This window comes from Nicotiana sylvestris, chromosome 9, assembly GCF_000393655.2.
Source record: "Nicotiana sylvestris chromosome 9, ASM39365v2, whole genome shotgun sequence".
Classification (NCBI taxonomy): Eukaryota; Viridiplantae; Streptophyta; class Magnoliopsida; order Solanales; family Solanaceae; genus Nicotiana; species Nicotiana sylvestris.
In genome coordinates, this window is record NC_091065.1 from 43612785 (window position 1) to 43631138 (window position 18354).

The window sequence follows — 18354 nt, forward strand, 5'->3', positions numbered from 1 at the left end:
TCACCGCTTGGGGAATGGATGTCATCGGACCTATCGAGCCCACCACATCAAACGGGCACAGGTTCATTCTAGTGGCAATTGATTATTTCACCAAATGGGTTGAAGCAGCATCATACAAAGCAGTGACTAAGAAAGTTGTGGCAGACTTTGTCCGCGACCACATCATGTGTCGGTTCAGAATTCCAGAGTCAATCATTACTGATAATGGCTCTAACCTCAACAGTGATTTGATGAAATCCACGTGTGAAACCTTCAAAATTAAACACAAGAATTCTACAACTTACAGACCTCAGATGAACGGAGCCGTAGAAGCTGCCAACAAGAATATCAAGAAGATACTAGAGAAGCATAAGTAGTGGCACGAGAAGCTCTCATTTGCTTTATTGGGATACCGCACCACAGTCCGCACATCAACTGGGGCAACTCCCTACATGTTGGTATATGGTACAGAAGCAGTCATACCCGTTGAGGTAGAAATTCCTTCTTTAAGGATCATACAGGAAGTAGAGCTCAACGACGCAGAATGGGTGAAGAGTCATTACGAGCAACTAGCTCTTATAGACAGAAAGAGAATGAATGTAGTTTGTCATGGTCAGCTCTATCAGAACAGAATGTCTAGAGCCTTCAACAAAAGAGTCAAACCGAGACAATTCACACCGGGGTAGCTGGTGTTAAAAAAAAATTTTCCGCATCAAGAGGAAGCCAAAGGGAAATTCTCTCCCAACTGGCAGGGTCCGTACATGGTTCATCGGGTCTTGACAGGAAGATCCCTCATACTTGCAAAAATGGACGGAGAAGTTTGGCCAAAGCCGATCAATTCAGACGCAGTCAAGCGATACTATGTGTAACCTCTATGCTTTCTTTTATGATGTAATTTGAACAACGCCTAACCTGATTCCTGTTTAAGAGGGGATACGTAGGCAGCCTTATGGGTTCGGTCACAATTCAATAAAATTTCCATTTCCCCCGCTATTGGAAACTGGGGCAGAATTTTGAAGAGGACCCTCAAAATTCCGAAGTCGATTCCATCCATATATCATTAACAGCCGTTAGGAGCAGCAGCCCAGTAAACTGGGGCAGAATTTTGAGGAGGACCCTCAAAATTCCGGAGCAAGCGAAGTTGCAATGTCTTGAACCACGTCGCAGTCGTCGGTTCATCTGAAGAAAAAAAAAAGAAAAAAAATTATTCTTAATTATGCACTTATATTATGCTTTTACTAAATCATGCATGTTCATTACTAAAATTACCTTGTTTAGCAACGCTACCCCAATGATACGTACAGTATCACCAGATCAAAGCCGAGCAGGTCAAGCAAAGCCAGCAGGGATACGAACTAACTTTTCCCCTCTACAAACTCACAATTTTTCTTTGGATACAGGCACTTGAGTTGCAAAATCATCAAATGTACTATACACTCACTCACAAAGTTCAAGAATATAACTCTCCAAATCGTTGCACTTGCTCGCAATTGCTATCCGCACAACAGTGTCCCCAGCAGGCACAATATCCCCAGCAATCACGATGCCGCAATCCGCTATCAGCTAAGAAAACTCTATTGCCATTTGCCATTTTTACTTCCTGCATAAGGCTACCATTCTGCCTTCCGAGGTTAGGATCTACCTCCATCTGCATTCTGTGCATTGCATAAGGCTACCATTCTACCTTCTGAGGTTAGGCTCTACCTCCATCTGCATTCTCTGCATTGCATAAGGCTACCATTCTGCCTTCTGAGGTTAAGTTCTACCTCCATCTGCATTCTCTGCATTGCATAAGGCTACCATTCTACCTTCCGAGGTTAAGCTCTACCTCCATCTGCATTTTGCTGCATTGCATAAGGCTACCATTCTGCCTTCTGAGACTAAGCTCTGTCTCCATCTGCATTTCTTGCATTGCATAAGGCTACCATTCTGCCTTCCGAGACTAAGCTCTGTCTCCATCTGCATTTCCTGCATGGCATAAGGCTACCATTCTGCCTTCCGAGGTTAAGCTCTACCTCCATCTACATTCTCTGCATTGCATAAGGCTACCATTCTGCTTTCTGAGGTTAAGCTCTACTACCATCTGCATTTCGCTGCATTGCATAAGGCTACCATTCTGCCTTCCGAGACTAAGCTCTGTCTCCATCTGCATTTCTTGCATTGCATAAGGTTACCATCCTTCCTTCCGGGACTAAGCTCCGTCTCCACCTGCATTTCTTGCATTGCATAAGTCTACCATTCTTCCTTCCGGGACTAAGCTCTGTCTCCACCTGCATTTCTTGCATTGCATAAGGCTACCACTCTGCCTTTCAAGACTAAGCCCTGTCTCCACTTATATGGCTGAAATATCGCCACTTTATTTATGCCTCGTGTGGCTGAAATATCGCCACTTTATTTATATCTCGCATGGCTGAAAGATCGCCACCTTCATCTACATCTTGCATTGCTGAAATATCGCCACTTTTGTTTTTCTTGCATGGCTGAAATATCGCCACTTTCTATTTACATCTTGCATCGGCTGAAATACTGCCACCTCATTTACATTTTGCATGGCTGAAATATCACCACTTTCTATTTACATCTTGCATCGGCTGAAATACTGCCACCTCATTTACATTTTTTTTCATTGGCTAAAAGATCGCCTCCTTCTGCATCTCATGGGCTGAAAGATCGCCAAATTGTCCGAAGGCATCATTGTTCGGATGCACCATTTTCATAGCCCGAGAACGCCATGCCATGACGTGAGGACCCCATTTTATCTTTTGAATATCATTATTCAAAGGCATCATAGCTCGGAGGCATCATCCTCATAGCCCGAGAGCATCATTTCATGGCCCACGAATCCTTTATTATACGCTTCATGGCCCAGGATGTCATGGTTTGAGGACGTCATCTTAACCGTCCAAAGACAGCATTCATGGTCCAACGGTAACTTCCATCACGTTTAAAATTATGCACAATATATGTTCGTATTGCTCATTTGCAGGTAAACCGGATAGCAATGGCCGTCTCAGCAGGAGCGATCCCGCTCCAGTTCCCGCAGCCCTACTAGACTATAACCATCCACCCCAACCCGAATATCTCGTTTGTTTTTGAAAAAATCTCCGTCAGCATATTCCACCGATGGATCCTGAAACACATATGGCCTGATTCCTGTAAGACCAGGGATACGTAGGGATCTCAAAAACCAGAGCACGGTCAAATTCATCAAGTCGTTTTGTTCGGTCAAAATTGGCCATCATATCCTTACCCGACAACTCTTTCATCCTTCCAGGGTAAAGAGGGGCAGCTGTTGATACCCAAATTTTTCCTGTATATTTTTCATATATACAAAATACTTTCAAAATAACATATGTACACATATATAAGCATGCCCAAGTGTTTTAGTATTTTTTCAATTTTTAAAAGATTTTTAAAACCAATTTATTGTCCATTTTAGCAGCACAAAATCAATAATTACTCCCAAAATCATCAATTTTGGTGAATAATTTATTTTATTCCCATATTTATACCAAAATATAGTTAAGGTAATTTTTATATATTTTTACAAATTTATTTGGTATTTTTAAAGCTAAATTGCAGATAATTGCAATTCTAGCCTACTTTAAGATTTAATAGCATTTTTTATAATCATAAAATTGGTTCCAGTATTTTTAAATTAATATTTATATATTATTTACTGATTCAGTACTTTTAATTTATTTTCAAAATCATTTTTTTTACTATTTTTGTAAAATAAAAGGGAAAAACTGGCTATGTAAGTTTTAGTCTCATTTCGTTTCAATTGTAGCCCCATTACATTTCAATTTTAGCCTCCAATTGACCCAATCTTAACCCCCAATTGGACCAGTCCAATTTCAGTTTCAACCCAACTCCTTAACCCATTTATCCAACCCGCCCGGTCTTCCTTTTAATCTAGGCCGTTGATCGTTTTGATCAACGACCACGATCACCCCTTACCATTTTTAATCCACCGACCCTACCCTAATCCACTCATTTCCATCTCTCAGCCGCCTTTGAATACTCTTCTCTCTCCAACTCTCTCGAAGGTTCCCTGGAACCCTAGCCTCTCTCATCCTCTCCGATCATAACCTCACTGGAATCCATGGTTTCTCAGGCCATGGATGGCCTGTACTTACCTCCCTCCACTCCTAAACGTCTCGGGTTCAAAGCTTTGAGGTTTGACCTCAGTGGTGTCCGTTCAGATCCTCTCAAATCCATGGTTTTGAAGCCTCTCCAGCCTTTCTCCGGCACATCTAAAGCATTTCGAGCCTGGTTCTAACTCATCCGACTCGAGATCGGACTTTTCTTCCAAGCCTTTCTCATTTCTAGGATTTCTCTGAAACCTTAGCCATTCGAGGTTTTTATCTGGTTGTTTTCTTAAATCTATGCTATATCTGTGCTCTACTTGAGTTTTAAAATGTTTTCCCCAATTTTTTCTTTCAAAATTTGTTTCTCTTCGATTTAGGGTTTCTGAAAAAAAATTGAAATGTTTCTCTGACTCTTCCTCTTCTTTTCTTTGTGTGTATCTGTCTATGCTATGTTTGTATGATTTCTTTTCTACCTAGCATGTTCTTCTCTTGTATCTTTATGTTTACCTTATTTTGCATGTTCTTCTATTGTGATACGTTCTTTCTTCTATTGGTTTCTATATCATGCTTTCACATGTTTATCTTATGTGTTCGTTTACCCTTATGTTCCTTTACTGTATTTTCTACTAAGCTTTTAGGTATTTAGTTTCCTTCTTCTGGACTTTGTTTGAGTTCTTTGTTAAACATGTTTCCTCTACTGTTCTCTTAAGTGCTATACTATCTCGTTTTTCTTCTGAAACTTGTTTAAGTTCCAAGCTTTCTTAAAACGTGTTCTTTATGCTTCAAATCAGCTTTCTCACTTTGTTGTTTCAAACTTGCTATTACATTTTTTTTCTCATAAATCTCTGAAAGACCTCTGAGCCTGTTTCCGTTATTTGTCTTATTTTCTCTGTATCTGACTCGAGTTGAAAACCCTAGGGTTTGAGGTTTTTGGCGAGTTTCGATCTTGTGTTTGAGACTACGATTCTATTTTTGAACTCTAGGTTTCTCAGACTCGTTTTGAGTCTTTGTACTAAACTCGAACTTCTTTGACTCTGAACTTTTCTATGCTAGGCTTTTCTGATTAGCATGACAACTTTTGTTGATTCACATGTCTATGCACTTTATATATGATGAATTTTTCTTTCAAAAAAGGTTTTGCCAATTTGTGATTGATTCAGAATTCCTTTTAATAAGGATCGATTGATTGTTACTAATTTTTGTTTAATTAAACCTTTCTTCACCTTTTCTGGTTGGATTTATTCATACCAAAACTCAATTTCTAATTTTTTTTACTGGCTGTTGATTGATTGCCTTTCCTTATTTGTACAAACCGTGTTGCTATCAAACTCTTTCCTTAAATAACTTCTGTGTATTTACCCTTCTTGTACTACTTTGGAAAATATTTTGATCAAACTCTTTCCTTAATTATCTTGTCCGTTTGAAATCAGAATCCCTTAATTGAAGGGAGACCTTATGTGATTGATTTCGAAATTATTTTCTTACCATTTTCTTACTTGCTTTCTGCATTATAAATGGCACGACCCTTCTGTACCTTTACACACTTCCAATTCAATACTCTTTAAGACCTTGAGTTCAACACTTACATAACACTTATTGAACACTTTCAATTTCGATACTCCTACACTCTCAATTCAACACTCTACTCTCTTCTGAAATCTTCTGGCTGTGTGTTTGCAATTTGGCTTTACTACAACTCTTCTCTTCTTATTTCCCTAAAATGGGTATGTTCTAATTTAACTTTCAGCTTCATCCCTATGTGTTTGCTTTACAGTTTCAACAATCTTATCTACTTTGTTGTTTATGTTCTGTATTGAATATGTTGTTCTCTTTGCATCTGTTGCTGTGTGAATTCCTCATACCCGTATTCCCTTCTATGTGTTTGAGTTAAGGTTCAGGCATGGCAGTATCCAAATTGCTGCTCATGTCTGGACCTGATCCTTTAATGGATCCTAACTCCCAAACAATGTGGCTAACAGGCTGGTTAAGGGTGTGTCAGCACTCCTAATTGCTGTGTATGACCACCAGCTTATCTTGGCCTTTCCCAAAATCCCCACTATGCACTTGCACTCTCCCTTAGATTTTAAGTTCTGCCCCCTTCCTATGAGCCTTGCTTTGGGACCTTGAGCTCCCTCTGAACTTGGACATTTCAGGGCTGGCCCTTCCACACTGCACTATAATCCAATTCTGCAATATATTTGGGTGTAAGCACTGCCCGGAGTCCACTTGAGAATCTTAGGGAACTCTGACACATCCTAAATAGGAGAAAGGCTTTGGAATTTGATCTTTAGAGTTGGTTTACTTCATGCTTCAGACAGAAGTCTGAATCAGGCTCTCCTTGGTTGGGATTTTAGCTTTATGATGTACTTTTTACTTTCCTTTCTTCATTCTGGGCTGTAATAATTTGTAATAACTCATGGGGGCTTATAGTGAAAAGAGGAGGGTACTCGTGTATGCATAAGGGTAGGTATCATACTCATTAGGTCTTTATTTCTGCAAATCATGGCAAGTTCTGCATTTCGGCATCTTTGAAATCCTATTTTAGGTTCTGCACTTCTACATTTTCATATAGAAATCCTGTTTTAGGTTCTGCACTTTTACATTTTCATATAGAAATCCTGTCTATAAACTTCTGCACTTTTGCATCTTAGAAATCCTGCATATAAGTTCTGCATATATATCATATCAATAGCTTTTGCATTTCTGCATCTCATATAGAGAACATGACTACAGGATTCTGCATTTTGCTTATCATATAGAAAGCATGTCTATAGGGTTTCTGAATATTGTATACATATCCATCACTAGGCAAACGATATATAGGCTTAAATAATAAAATCAGCGTTTTAGACGCCATGCCTATAGGATTTCTGCATTTTCGTAAAGGTTAAAATCAGTCACACTTAGAAACCATGCCTATAGGAATAAGCAACTAATCTGAATCCCTCAACTTGCTTATAAGTTTAAAATCAGTAATAGCATTGCTTAAACGCTTGTAGAACTTATGTTCCTGCTGTTAATAAATCTGCTTCTGAAATCAGTATCTTTCTCTCATATTTAGATATCATGCCTATAGGTTTCACCTAAGCAAGCTATAAGGTAAATTAGCTAATTGAATCAGACTCTATTAATTCAACCAGCAGGCAGGTCTGATTCTGGTTTCTTACCTGAAATGTGCAATAGACCAGTCTGCCTCCTTAACGTTTAAGTTTAATTCAGACCATAACCAGTATCTGCAAGACATGCTAAACAATCTGTCTTTAAGTGAGGAGGCCTGTCTGAGCTTTTTAAATTGTTATGTATTTCCCATATCTGTCTTATGTGTTTTTGTTTGTCGCTTTAGAATTTTATCCTTTTAAACCATACAAAGCCCAAATCTCCCTTCCCTTTAGGACTAGTAGTCCCAAATGCCTCTGGGACTGATTGGATTGGGGCAGGTACTAGCATGCAATAAGTAAACGAAACCATTCCGCGTTTAATACCTCAACGGGGTGGGAAAGGGTAGATATGGATATGATGACCGGTGCGCTAATACCACGTGTAACCCCTCTTCTGAGGAGTGATTACCGGGTAGTGAATTGATATAATCCATATTATTTATAAACCTAGGACCCCCTTCCCTTTTCTTGTTTATTTTATTACTTTCAAAATTTCAAAACTCCTTTTTTTCTCAAATTTCAGCTTCCTTGTTTCTTCAAACTTTAACTTATTTGCAATCACAATGTGACAATCCCTCATATTTGAAACCCTTGTTTGCTTATTGTATGTACTTAAGTCACAATTGTAGCATGGTCGGGAACCACACTAGTGGATCTTGAGGGGTGCCTAACACCTTCCCCTCGAGATAATTTCTAGACCTTACCCACACTAGTGTCCTAATACACTTAATCATTAGGTGGCGACTCTTCAAATTAAAAAACCCAATTCCCAAAAGAGAACGAGTTGTCCTCCCAAATGTCATAAACCTGATTTCATGAGAAAAAGGGGGCGCGACACATGGTACTTGTTGACACTTGCAGAGTGTCGGATTTGATGTATGCATGGAATCTTTATCATGCATTGACACTTAGACTCATGTTGAAGCATTCATATAAGTGTTATTTGAAAATTGCTGAGAAAATGGACCTTTATCATGCATAGATCTTTGCGACCATGTAAGAGTACTTGAATTAAAACTACTTGGTGCAAATTGTATTGCTATGAAAAATTGGTGCATTTGTACATGCTTTGATTGGATTATTTGGAAAGCATGATTATTACCTTTTTGTTGAATTATGCACCTTATTATTGATATCTGCTGTTCGACGGCTATTTCTTTGATATTTCTTTGTTATTATACATGCTATTGAGCTACACCGGTTATGTAAGTGAGTATCTTTTGACTAAACTGCGCCACTACTTCACTAAGGTTAGTCATGATAACTGCTAAGTACATAGTATCAGTTGTACTCATACTACACTTCTACACGCAATTTAGAGCTTAGCGGCTATAGCGTTCGAGTATGAGAATTGAATATACTAGTGTTCTAGTCATGAGCTTCCATTTGTTCGTGGTAGCCTAGAATTGTATAATTCTATTTATGTATATTTAAACAAATATATAGTTTTTCTTACCAACATTGTAGATCTAAATCCTAGTAGCTCATGACTTGTACTACCAGCTCTTGAGAATAGTTGTATTAATTTTTGCATTTTTGATTCGCTGTTTATTTGATGATTTTCGATTTGGATTGTGATATATGATAGTTGGCTTACCTATCGGGTTAGTTTAGGTTCCATCACGAGTTGGTGAGATTTTGGGTTGTAACAAGCTGGTCTCAGAGCCCTAGGTTCACAAGCTCTATGAGTCATGAGCAAATATCTAGTAGGGTCTTGCGAATCATTTTATGATGGCGTCCGTACTTCCAAGAGGCTACAGAACATCTAGAAAACTTCTTTTTCTTTTCTTCCCTATCATACGACTTTATTTTAGCTTGAAAACTATGTCTTCAGTTCCTTTCTGTTTACTCATATGTGATATTGAGTACTCAATATCAGTTGTGTATCGACGACTTATGATGACATGGATGAGGTGCGAGATGCTTTTTTGTGTTATGAGTGTAGGCCAGTCTAAAGGACTTGTGGCCAGGTTTAGACTGTAGCTTTGGCTCGATAGTTTCAGCTATGTGAGCATGTGATTTTGGACTCTTATGTCCGGTAATGTCCCTATAAGTGGGCTTGGTGGCTCAATATGTGGCAAGGTTTGTATGAGTATTATGTGCCTAAGGGCTACACTTAAATATTTTGAATATGACGAGAAGGATTTGCTTGATATACAAAGGGGATACGGATGCTTGATTATCATCTTGGCGTGTAGTACAACCTTGAGTTCTAGATGTGTTGATGGACCTTTCAGTTGTTCCTTAAAGGAGTGAAACAAATTCATATGACTTGTGGACGAGTGTAGACTCGGAAATACCAATTAATTACATAGTGATTGCAACTATAAGAGGTCATAGAACATGTTAACTTGAGGCTGACATGTGGGTTATCTCCTATGAGAAGGCTTAAGGTTGTATGATTTATTATGAGGGTTGTATGATTTATTATAAGGGTTCTATGAAGAATTTTACTTCTACCCAGTGGAATGTATGTGCTACAAGAGAGTTTGGATCTCTTGAGGAAGATGGCACAACTGTCACAAGGATGAGTATGCATTGGACTAATAATTTTGAATATGTTAATTAGTTCTAGGAATTCAGCTGAGTAATAGTGCAAGATCATGTTAGTTAAGAAGAAAAAGTCATTGAAGGTTCTTGGGGTGATGTGATTGTAGCTTAAAGCCAAGTGGGGCGTTGGCTACCGGCGATCGTATCATATGGACATGTATTGTTATAGTTTCTGGACTTAGTTGTGCTTGCAAATTAGTTATGATTTGAGAAGGGTGAATTAAAGGATGATTTGTGCAAAAATTTGATGGATGCATGATGTACACCTTATTGATATATGGAGATTGTGTAATAACTCAAGTTTGATATTCTTTGTGGATGTGTGTGCAAGGGGAAAGGATTCACTCAGTTGCTTAAGGACGAGGCTACTTCTTTTTGCATATTCGTATGCTAATGGAGCACTAGTCATTCGACGTGTTTGGCTATGCACTGGGAACTAGAGTAGAGTGGGTGACTCTCGAGAATTGTTCTAGTGGGTTCAAGATCCAAAATGTGGTACCTAAGAATTTACCGAACTTGTTGTGTGGCTAGGATTTGAAATTTGCATTGGATTGTGATAGAGACTTAGAGTATTTCTGTATCATTATTGGCTCTAGGATATAGTTTTGCAGAGATGAAAGGGACAGTTTTCAATTCATTGAAGGTCTCTTTAGAGCAAGCATTTCAGTTTTGAGGTACTTTTGTGTGCATAAGGGGAATAAAGTGGCGTACAAATCTGAGGATAACGTAGTTTCATGTTGGGATCACTTGGGGTGAATTTGGTTAAAATCCACAGTGTATAGGGGAAAGAAAAGTGATGCCTTAAAAGGAAGGTCAAGAGTAATCTGAGGAAGTTGGATCAACATAGCAGTGGCTTGTATCATGTTAATAGAAATAATCAGTTTTTTGGTATAATGGGGCATTTTAGGTACTATTGTGGTAGGACTTTTGGGTATGGAAGTCTACGTGATTTGGTTAATGTAAGACCCCATAAAATTTTCCAAGAAATTTAAGATTTTGTGGTGCCGAGGTAAACTAATGTGTACAAAGGTTGTAGAAAATTTTCGCTTGCTGCGACACGGACTTTTTGGGTTGAAGAATGCACTGAAGTGTTAATGGAAATTTTGGCATAACAAGGCAATTCTGAGGTCAATTTCTTGACTGCAGAACTGTTCTGCAGACTGCATAAGAATCGCATAATGGAACAAAAAATAGGCACATATCTATTTTGCTTGCCTACTGCTGCTGCTGCTGCTGCTGCTGCTACTACTACTACTACTACTACTAATACTACTACTACTACTACTAATACTACTACTACTACTACTACTACTAATAATAATAATAATAATAATCCCAAATTTACAAAAATTCCTAATTCTACCCAAATCCCTATTTCTACCATGAAACCTAGATTTAATGTTGAAAACACTTGGAAAGTAATGGACAATTAAAAAGAAATGGATTAAAGTTGCTTACTATAGTTTTTGCAAGGAAAATCCTCTTAGAGGATCGCCTCTACGGTGTTTAGGGTTCCAAAATATGAAAAGTGAGGCTAAAATCTCGTCAATGGGCTATTTGTCCAAGCGCAAATGAAGCAACTGCGACCTGGCGAACCCCACAAATGCAAAGAAGTTCTCGCAAAAGAAAACTTCCCCCATCTCTGTTGGCATGGAAAATGCGATGCTTTTTTCGCAAATGCGAACTAGGACCTTCCGCAAATGTGATCAATTTGATCGCAAATACGAACCAGCTATCCCCCAGCCCCCAATAGGAAATGCGAAGAAATTTTTCGCAAATGCAAATCTGACAGGGCCCCTCTACTATTGCAAATGCTATCCTGACCTCGCGAATGCGAGGTCTGAGACCTATGTACCAAAACCAGCAAAGTCCAATTCTTTCAAACACTCCGCCACGCGTTCGAAACTAACTTGAGCCCTCGAGGCTCTAAACCAACCATACCAACCATGCAGATAAGTCTGAAAATATCATATGAACTCGCTCACGCGATTAAAACACCAAAATAACATCTAAAACTATGAATCAGATACCAAACGAATGAAAGTTTTCAAAGAAACTTAAGAACATGCAAATTTACAACCGGACATCCGAATCACGTAAAACCAACTCCGTTTTACATCAAATTTTGCAAGCAAGTCATATAAACTAAAATGAACATATACCAAGTTCTAGAATCGAAATCCGAACTCGGTAGCAACAAAGTCAACTTGCAGTCATACTTAGGAATTCTTTAAACCTTTATATTTCTAGTTTTTAACAAATTACCTTAGATCAAGCTAGGGATATCCGAATTCGATATCGGGCATACGCCCAAGTCCCAAATCACAGTACGGATCCACCAGGACCATCAAAATACTAATCCGGATCTGTTTACACAAAATGTTGACCATAATCAACTCAAATGAGTTTTAAGGCACGATTTCACATTTTTATCAATTTTCTCATAAACACTTTTTGGAAAAAGGACACGCACTGCGCATGTAAATCGAGAAATGCTAAATAGAGCTATTTGAGGTCTTGGAATACAGAAATAAAGGGTAAATATATAAATGACTATCGGGTCATCACAATTTTTGAACTTGCAACTTCCATAACTCATGTTAAAACCGTATCAAATCAACTCGGAATGATCTCAAATTTTGCACACAAGTTCCAAATGACATAACGGACCTATTCCAAATCCCGAAACAATAATTCAAACTTGATATCATCAAAGTTAACTCCCAACCAAATCTATGAACTTTTAAACTTTCAAATTATTATTTTTTGGCGATTAGCGCCAAAACCTTCTAAAAATATCCAAATGCAAATCCGAGCATACGCCCCAGTCCAAAATCACCATTCGGACCTAAAAAACCATTAAAACCTCATTCCGAGGTCAATTATACAAAAGTCAAATTTGGTCAAATCTTCTAACTTAAAGTTTCTAAAATGAGAATCATTCTTCCAAATCAAGTCGAATCACTCGAAAACCAAAACCGACGATTCATACAAGTCATAATACATCATTCAAAGCTACTCATGCGCTGGAACCACCGAACGGAACACAAATGCTCAAAATGACTGGTTGGGTCGTTACAATTCAAAATCACCATACGAAGCTATTGGAACCGTAAAAACTTCATTCCAAAGTCGTCTACACAAAAGTCAAACTTTGATCAATTCTTTAGACGTAAGCCTCCAACCTTGAGAATAAGTGTCCCAATTAACTCCAAAACCTATCAAAAACCAATCCCAAACACCCCCCCCCACAAATCACATAACCAGAAATGAACATAAGAGAATGAGACTATAATGCACAAAATGATCAGTCGGGTCATTATAGTTGAGCAGCTTGAATCTCCAAGAGCACCTTCTTACCGAGATTGTTATTGCGAAGAATATTTTTGAGAATTAGTTTGAATAGAATAAGTCTTGAATAGTTTTAGAATGTCTCTTTATATAGGTGTGAGGTTGGCAAAAAAATCTCCTACAATTAATGCTCCAAAACCTACAATATTTCAGTTAAGGAAAATCTCTCCTATTTTGATTTGGTTTCCTTAATTATTACAACTACTCAAATATTTTCCATTAATGCAAGATTTTCATAAATATCAGATCCTTTCCAAACACAAACTCTTCCCATTATGTCTTCCTTGTAGCGCGAGAATAGGTTTTATTGAGGAATCTAACTTACACATGAATTCTGACTTTCCGCATTTGATCATCATTTTGTACTTCATCTGCTACGAACTTGATTATGGCATTATCCATGTAATATAAATGCGCATTAGTCTAGTAGCATAGAAACCTATCTATAAACATAGTCAGTTGATCTTGGTTTGTTAATCATCAAAACATAATATATGCTCATCTCAATATTTATGCATGCCTCAATTATAACCAATAGTCGACATATCTCATGTGCGGCAATGTGATCCAGCACATCCCATGTGGTCTAACATGATACGTGTATCACATGCACTCATAGGGCCCATTGTGATATGGATGCTCACCTAACTCCGTAGTGACGAATCCATTTTCCAAGAATAGCATGGAAACTCATTGCGCCATAACATATCAATATCATAGTAACTGCACGGCATAAACCATCGTGCCATAACGATATCAATACACTCGTAATATCCTAATCATATCAATATGTATCAAGATCTTCATCTCGAAAAATATATGCATATGCTCAAGAGATAATAAATAAGATACACAAGGACATAGTAAATAAAGATATGAATATGTTTTTGTTTATGATATAAAGTATGACTACGACAAAATCAAATATACTAACATCTCATGAAAAGCTCATCATGCCCAAATACGATGTCATAAACCTAAGCATGATATCTAACATGAATAAATAGGCTCATGTAGTATTACAATCAAATAAAATATAAGTCAAGAAGAGCACTAACCAAACACGGTATAAAGAATCCTAAAACTACTCTAAAACATGGTATAGTCTTAGTTTATGTGTATATGCTTGTCACCTTGTATATATGCCACACTCAAATCATGTAGCATGTAATATATAAGTCTAATTTTTGGAAAGATTTCCCTCTTAAGAAGTTTAGACAAGAGACTTATCTTCTTCAAGAACAACTCCAACCCACAAATAATAATTTTCCTTTGAAATTCTCCTCAAAATATCCCAAATCTATCCAAACAATACTTAAAGAATTAAACCAATACTTTAGAACTCAATTCCAATCCATTTTTTTTAATCTTTAAAGAATTTTAAGAAATTAAACAAAAATCAACGCGGACCCACATTTCCGGAATCCAAAATTGAACACAATATACTGTAGCTCATGAATTCTGAAGTCTAAATATATACTTTATTTTCAAATTCAACCTCAAATCGGCGTTTAAAATCCGAAAAGAAAATAACTACTCTTTATGGCAAAACTCCCTCTCTTTCTTAAAATTCCTTAGATTTAGGAGTGAAAATTCATGGTTATTCAATATCTTAAGTTAGATCCAAATTAGAATTACTAACCTTTAAAGTTGGATTAAAATTCTTCAAAAATTGCCTACTCCGATAGTCTAGATCTCATAAATGATAAAAATGAGTAAAATCCCAAAATTTGGACCTTAAATACCCTTGAAGATCATTCCTTATATGCGATCGTGTTTGGGTTCACGCAATCATCAAGGCCAAGTGGCCTGGCTCCTACGTAGTCACTACCACCTTCTTGCGAGCGCAATGTATACGCTGATGAACCTACGCGATATCGAATTTCCTCCACACGATCCTGAGGCACAATTCTCCCCCGGTCCAATTCCTTTTACATGATTGCAAGACTTCTTAATATATCATCAATAAACACTACCACAAAATAATCATTTGTACATACCCTACTTCTTAATTTGTCTTATGAGCGTAAGATGTGCCAAAGTGTAATGCCGTTTGCTTTAATAGCTATACCATGCGTTAACAGGACAATGAATTCCCAATTTGTATCATTAATTTTCTTATCGCGCTTAGAAATATTCTTCGTTTTGTCGTTTATGCCTATTGCACGTAAGGGTTAAAAGAACGAAAGTTGTAACTAATGTAATCTAGAGTTTATAAACAAATAGAATAGCTAGAGTCACGACTCTAAACCGGACCCGGTCGTAATGACGCCTATCGTGAAACAAGGTCAGCCGACGCAAACACCAAACCAACCAAATTAATTATAATAAGTCATTTAAATTCATTAATAAGCTAAAAATTCCAAAATGTAGAGTAGAATAGAACAGTGTGAAAACAAACACAGCCCGACATCGGGGTGTCACCAGTCATGAGCAACTACAGCACGTCTAGAAATATGAAAAAAAAAGACAACATAGTCTGAATCGAGCTAATACAAAACGGAATAAAGATAGGAAGGAGAAGCACTAGTCTGCGGACGCCAAGCAGCTACCTAGTCAACTCCGAAAGCCTGCTAGATGACAAATCAGCACTTGCTACCGTGACCCGAGACTCCTGGATCTGCACACGGGGTGCAGGGAGTAATGTGAGTACGTCAACTCAGTAAGTAATAAAAGTGAAGGCAGCTGAGTAGTAAGAAAACACGTAAAACACAGCATAATGCTACAACAAAACAGTATAAATCTAGAACAATACAGTAGAATAGCAAAACTCGTAAAAACATCTCAGTCCAGTAAAAACCTTTTTAAAACATCTTTCAGTAGTTCAAACGAGTGATGAAAACAGTGAAAATGATAGAAACATAAATCAGCCCCTCGGGCAAAACAAGTACCATAACCGCCCCTCGGGCAAAATACCAACAGAACCAGCCCCTCGGGCTACCTCACAATCACTCGTATAAGCCCCTCGAGCAATAACATGAAACAACAACCCCTCGGGCAATATCACATTTCACACTGGGTACCCGCGCTCACTGGGGGTGTGCAGACTCCGGAGGGGCTCCTACAGCCCAAGCGCTATATCAAGCCATCTCGTGGCATAATCAACTGGCCCTCGGCCCATAACAAGCCACCTCGTGGAGTAACAAATCACGCCATCGACCTCATAATCATGAATCAGTACAACACTATTGCGGCGTGCAACCCGATCCCATAATATCCTCACAACAAGCCCTCGGCCTCACTCAGTCAGAAATCTCTCAAGTCGCTCGGGCAATAATAAAACATGATGCTCAGCCCAAAATATCATTTAAAATATCTAAACGTAGTAAATATGGCTGAGTTATGAAAATAGTAGAGTACAACATGACTGAGTACAAATATGAAGTCAAAATAGTGAGGAATAGTAGTAAAAAATCCCCCTAAGGGTCCAAAACAGTTGGCACGAGACCCAAATATGGCATTCTGCCCAAAACAAAATAATACTTTCTCAAACACAATGATATCAAACAGTTTTCAATCAAATACACGATTTAACAGTCATACGGGACGGACTAAGTCAAATCCCCAACCGTGCACGACCCCACGCTCGTCATCTAGTGTGTACGTCACCTCAAAGTAGCACAACGATGTGAAATCCGGGGTTTCATACCCTCAGGATAACATTTACAATCATTACTTACCTCAATCCGATCCAAACTCTAGACCACGATGCTTTTGCCTCTCGACTCGGCCTCCGGATTCTCCAAATCTAACCAAAAATAGATTTATACCATCAAAATATGCTAAGGGAACAAAGCCCACTTGAAAATATCCAATTTTCATTAAAAATCCCGAAATTGGCCAAACCCGACCCCCGGGACCACATCTCGGATTCTAATAAAAATCACAAAACTAGAATCCTTACACTCTCACGAGTTCATACATATCAAATACATCAAAATCCGACCACAAACGGCCCCTCAAATCCTCAAATCAAGGTCTCAAGTTTCAAGCCCTAACTCTCCAATTTTAGGCTTTAGATTCCACAAATTTCATGTTTAATTAGGTAGAAATCACAATAGGATCGAGTATTAAGTCCATAAATATTACCTCCAGGTGTTTCCCTTTGATTCCCTCTTCAATACTTCTCAAAAAGCTCAAAAATGGTGAAAGTTAGACCCAAAATCGCGGACAATGGCTATTTAAACATTCTGCCCAGGTGACCCTTTCCTTCTTCGCGACCGCGGTCAACGCCTCGCGTTTGCGAAGCACAAAATCCGTTGACCACTTAAATACTTCTTCGCGAATGTGACATCCTGAATGCGAACGTGAAGCTTCCGCTCCTCAACCCATTGCGAACGCGACCTTTAGCTCGCGAACGTGAAGCACAAATGAACCTGGACCCAGCTGCTCCCATCTACTCTACGTAAACGCGGAAAACTCATTGCGTTCGTGATGAACACTGCACCTAACCCTTCGCGAACTCGGGAACCCACATCGCGAACACGAAGGCCAAACTTCCTGCCTCACACCACATCCCTTCGCGAACGCGAAGGCCAAATGTCTGCAACACCAACAGCAGAAATCTGCAACTTCTCCAACATGAATTTGATCCGTTTAACCACCTGAAACTCACCCGAGGCTCTTGGGACCTTAACCAAACATGCCAACATATCCTATAATATCATTCAAACTTGTTCCAACCCTCGGAATGCTCAAAACAATATCAAAACACCAAATCATCATTGGATTCAATCCTAAGAATTCCAAAAACTTCCAAATTCCGCTTTCGATCAGAAAGTCTATCAAACCTCGTCTGAATGATCTGAAATTTTGCACACACGTCACAAATGACACAACGGACCTACTCCAACTTCTGATGGGTAGTTATCTCTAGTGGGATCCCTATTATGTCTAAATGGGACCAGGCAAAGCAATCAATGATATCGATAAGAAATTGAATGAATTGTTTCCTGAGTTCTGGGGTTAACCCCATCCCCAGGTATACCTTTCATTTTGGAAGATGCTCGATCAATATGACCTGTTCGAGTTCCTCGATCGTGGACTTCGTCGCATCTGACTCTTTAGGAGCAATGAAGGCTCGAGGGGTGAGAAAATCTTCTTCTTCATCCTCAGCAACCTATTCGTCGGACACCCGTCCCTCGGGCTCAACCGAGGGCATGGGTTGTGATTGCTATTTGGCCATCAGCTCGTCCTTCGACTTTTCCGATGCGGGCGGTGCCAAG